Here is a 5741-nt window from a genome sequence, read left to right on the forward strand (position 1 = left end):
AAATACAATATTTATGCTTGATGAAAAATATATTTCACAGCGGTTTAGATGGTACAATGATTCTCTACATTCTCTATGCTTGTTTTGTCACATAAACTGAAATTAGGCAATCTATAAGAATTTTAGCAACCAGGAAATGACGGTGCGATTTCTGTATAGTTCACCTTTAAAGAAAGTGAAGACTTTTACAGGAACAAAACCTGACCTTTCCCCATGCAGTGCTTTCCAAAATATAGATGTGTTGTTAGTGCCCTACAGTTTAAGACAAATTGATAATAGAAATCACATAACTCAAATGTCTGTTGTTTAATAGATTAAGTTATTCCTCATATTCTTCAGACATACATAGTTAGACCACAAGGAGTGTATACAGCACAGTAGATTCAGTGCTATAGCCTTGTCTCAAATTCAATTTGTCGATAATGCGCTGCACCGTCAACAATGACCACGTTTACGTGCACACCAATAACCCGTTATTATTTGGGATACTCGAGTGTTCTGTTTTTGAGTTGATGCAATATAACCACATCATATCCTGTTTACATTAAGCCGAACAAGCTCCTATCACGTTTTGAAGAAACCTGAATTAGATGCCTGGAAATGCTTGTCTTACCAGTATTATGTTTACGCACCAGTATCTCTACTTGCACATCATCATCTGCTATTTATCACTCCAGTGAATTTTGCTAAATTGTAATTACCTGGTCTACTATGGCCTATTTATCGCCCTACCTCCTTATGCCATTTGCACACACTGCTATTGTGTTATGACTGTACGCTTGTTTATGTGTAACTCTGTGTTGTTGTTTGTGTCGCACTGCTTTGCTTTATCTTGGCCAGGTCGCTGTTGAAATGAGAACTAGTTCTCAACTGGCCTACCTGTAGTCTGTAAATAAAGGTGAAATACAGGTGAAATACAAATTAGACGGGATACTGTGGCATGTAAACGTGTTATATCCTGTTTACAATAACCTGAATAAGCTCCTATCACGGTTTTGAGACACCTGAATTAGATGCCTGGGAAATGCTTGTCTTAGACGGGATACTGTGGCATGTAAACGTCATATCCTGTTAACGTAAACGTCATATCCTGTTAACGGTTGTTTTCCATGGTTTGGCCAGACTCAGTTTTGCATAATATCACCTTTGAATTTCATATGGAAACAGTAATAGTTGGAATAGTAACTGAAGTCTGGACACTGACTGTAGGCCTCACATGTAGCCTATTATAACAGCCTGGTCTCATAGACTAGACGTAGCATAGTACATGTAAATCCGGGACGCTCAAATTACCATAGTTTTAGTGTATCTGATGCTGTCTGGACAAAAAGAGTATAACATGTTGCCGCCGTAGCATTTAATTGATTGAAACCAGCAAGGATTTGGCCTACCTTCATAAAAACATTATCAAAGAATTAGCCAATCTGCGTTGAGCTCAGCTCAACTGTGGGTAGTCCTGGTGCAGCAACCCCCCCCCCCCTCCAAGGGAGGCCAGTATGAATTTGGCTTCACCCCAACCAAATCACATCAAAAGCAAAACGTCATTGTCAGAAAAACGTGTCTGTTTCTGGTCTGCTTGTGTTGATGTCCTGCAGTAGCTAGCTCGCTAAATCATCCCTTTCCTAAGTCATGGATGGAGATGGGGATTTGGACTTGTGGTTTTGACTTAATTCTCCCAAACAGGCCAATGATTGTAATGACGCTTCTGATCCAACCWTAWATTCATATATTGTGCCACWGGCCTGAGGCGATTGAATTTCAATACTGTATGTAGCTTAGATATAGCCTTGTAGGCTCACGTTAACTAATTAGTTAACTTAGCTCGTTCATTTTTGCCCATGCAAGGAAGTTAGGCTAGCAAGTATTTTAGCCAGGCTGCCTATGACAACAAAAACTAAATGCGGGTACTACTGTATGACAGTCATAGACCGTTTTGCCACATGAAAGAGAAGAGACTGGCATTGGCATGCAACTAGTCTATAAGTAGGGTGAGACAACATGTTTTTTCGACACACACACACACACACACACACACACCACACACACACACACACACACACACACACCACACACACACACACCAACACACACACCACACACACACACACACACACACACACACACACACACACACAACACACACACACACACACACAAATCAGTACCATGGACAGCCACATGTTATTTAGCAACATTGATTGGACAAAGTAGTTTTTTTTTATTGTATTGGACTGAGCATAAATCGCCTAGTTGATTTAATGATGTTTTAATGTTTAAGTTGAAATGGTGCTGGAATAGTGGAGGCAGTTTGTTTTCTTTGTGCTGACTTGGTTCTAAATCAGTAGTTGTTGACTATGTTGTTGACCATGTTGTTGCCATGTTGTTGACCTGTTGTGACCATTTGTTGGCCATGTTGTTACCATGTTGTTGCATGTTGTTGACCATGTGTGTGACATGTGTGTTGACCATGTTGTTGACCGTGTTGTTGCCATGTTCCATGTTGTTGACCATGTTGTGGACCATGTTGTTGACCATGTTGTTACCATGTTTGGCCATGTGTTGACGTGTGTTTGACCATGTTGTTGACTATGTCCATGTTGTTGACCAGTTGTTGACCGTGTTGTTGACCATGTTGTTGACCATGTTGTTGACCATGTTGTTGACATGTTGTTGGCCATGTTGTTGGCCATGTTTTGACCATGTTCCATGTTGTTGACCATGTGTTGACCAGTTCATTTATGCCATGGTTGTTGACCATGTTGTTGACCATGTTGTTGACCATGTTGTTGGCCATGTTAGTTGACCTGTCCATGTTGTTGACCATGGTTGTTGACCATGTTCCATGTTGTTGACCATTGCTTGTGACCGATGTTGTTGCCATGTTGTTGACCATGTTGTTGACCATGTTGTTGCCATGTATGTTGGCCATTGTTGGTTGACCAGTGTTGTTGACCATGTTCCATGTTGTGACCATGTTGTGACCATGTTGTTGACCATGTTGTGGACATGTTATTGAATGTTGCCATGTTTTGCCTGTTTGACCATGTTCTTTGACCATGTGTTTGACCACTTCCATGTTGTGACCATGAGTTGATTGACCATGTGTTGCCAGTGTTAGTGACCATGTTGTTGCTGCATGGTTGCCATGTTGTTGAACATTGTTGTTGACATGTTGTTGGACCAGTGTTGCCATGTTTCCATGTTGTTGACCATGTTGTTGACCATGTTGTTGACCATGTGTTGACCATGTTGTTGACCATGTTCCATGTTGTTGACCATGTTGTTGACCGCTGTGTTGACCATGTTGTTGACCATGTTGTTGACCATGTTGTTGACATGTTGTTCTGCCATGTTCCACTGTTGTGCATTTGTTGACCATGTTGTTGACCATCGTTGTTGGCCATGTTGTTGACCATGTTGTTGACCATGTTGTTGCCCATGTGTGACATGTTGACCATGTAACTGTTTGTAACATGCAATATTTGATCTTAAAATTACTGATTACCTGTCGGGCCTCCAGATTTGAAATGACTTGTATACCTGTAGGGCCTCCAGATTGTAAAATTACGGTATACCGCTGTAGGGCCTCCAGAATTTAAATACTAGATACCTGTAGGCTCCAGATTTAAATACTGTATACCTGGTAGGGCCCTCAGATTAAATACTGTATACCTGTCGGGCCTCCAGATTTAAATACCGTATACCTGTCGGCCTCCAGATTTAATACCGTATACCTTCGGCCTCTCCTGATTTAAAACTGTATACCTGTCGGGCCTCCAGATTTAAATATGATACCGTGTCGGGCCTCCAGATTTAAAAACCGTATACCTGTCGGGCTCCAGATTAAATACTGTATACCTGTATAACCTGTAGGGCCTCCAGATTTAAATACTGTATACCTGTCGGGCCTCCAGATTTAATACCGTAATGCCTGTCGGGCTCTAAGCCTTCAACAATAGGTGATGTGCCACTGAGCTTTAGTCAACAGTGATCGCCAGACCGACGGGCACTAAACGATTTGTTCTGCCACAGTGGCAGTATCTCTTAGAGCTGATGATGATAAATCCTCCTGTTTGAGCTTCAGCTACCATGGGATCGACCATTCCCCAGGCTGATGCACTGTCCAGGCTTTTAATGGTAAATAACGTTTGGGCAACTCACTTGGTCCAGATGCAGTGATTTGAGCCGAACACTGATGGAGAAATCCTAGCTGAGTTTATGTTCCGATATTAAAAGTTATAAATATAATACATTTTAAAACGTCCTCTGGTATTGACGTCAGCAGCWGGATAAAATGATTCTGTATTTTCTTTGAGCCTATAGGACCYTGTTAAGATACARTACATAGCCAAAGGTATGTGGACACCTGCTGTCAAACATCTCATSCCAAAATCATGGGCATTGATATGYAGTTGGTCCCCCCCACACCTTTGCTGCTATAACAYCCTCCAGTCGTTTGGGAAGGCTTTGRACTAGATGTTGGAACATTGSTGCGGGGACTTGGTTCCATTCAGCCACAAGAGRATTAGTGAGGTCGGGCACTGATGTTGGGCGATTAGGCCTYYCTCGCAGTCGGCGTTCCAATTCATACCAAAGGTGTTRYATGGGGTTGAGMTCAGGGCTSTGTGCAGGCCAGTCAAGTTCTTCCACACCGATCTCGACAAACCGTTTCTGTATGGACCTCGCTTTGTGCACGGGGGGCATTGCCGTTCCGAAACAGGAAAGMGCCTTCCCCAAACTGTTGTCACAAAGTTTGAAAGCACAGGATTGTGTAGAATATCATTGTATGCTGTAGCACTGGAACTAAGGGGCCTAGCCCGAACCATGAAAAACAGCCCCAGACCATTATTCCTCTTCCACCAAACTTTACAGTTGGCACTATGCATTGGGGCAGGTAGCGTTCTCCTTGTATCCGTCAAACCCAGATTAGTCCGTCGCACTGCCAGATGATGAAGCGTGATTCATCACTCCAGAAAACACGTTTCCACTGCTCCAGAGTCCAATGGCGGCGAGCTTTGCACCACTCCAGCCGATGCTTGGCATTTCGTATGGTGATCRGGAAACCCATTTCAAGCTCCAGACGAAACAGTTCTTGTGCTGACGTTGGCAGTTTGGAACTCAGTAGTGAGTGTTGCAACCGAGGACAGAGGAATTTTAACACGCTGTACGCTTCAGCACTCGGCGGTCCCATTCTGTGAGCTTGTGCGCCCTAGATGTTTCCACTTCACAAAAACAGCACTTACAGTTGACCGAGGCAGCTCAACAGTAGCAGGGCACCTTTAGCATCCTATGACGGTGCCACGTTGAAAGTCACTGTGCTCTTCAGTACGGGACATTCTACTGCCAATGTTTGTCTATGGAGATTGCATGGCTGTCTGCTCGATGGTATACACCTGACAGCAATGGGTCTGGCTGAAATAGCCGAATCCACTAATTTGAAGGGGTGTCCACATACTTTTGTATGTGTATCACTGTATTTGGTCAAGCTTAAAGGGAGATTAATTCTCTACCATAATCTATTTCTCTAAGTAATTCTATCATTTATTACTTTGAGTACAGTACATTTTAGTTGGACCAGTAACATTTAATATGTTGAAGCAGAATTTCGGCCAGACAAGTGTCTCTTTATATACTGGAACAATACTAGACACGTTCTGGTTCCACGGCACAGAACAGCAGTATGAACCAACAGTGAGAGTGGAATCCATTTTTAATCAGGGTCTGGGCTCTAAATAAAGGAG

Source organism: Salvelinus sp. IW2-2015, unplaced genomic scaffold (assembly GCF_002910315.2).
Source record: "Salvelinus sp. IW2-2015 unplaced genomic scaffold, ASM291031v2 Un_scaffold1659, whole genome shotgun sequence".
NCBI classification, from domain to species: Eukaryota; Metazoa; Chordata; class Actinopteri; order Salmoniformes; family Salmonidae; genus Salvelinus; species Salvelinus sp. IW2-2015.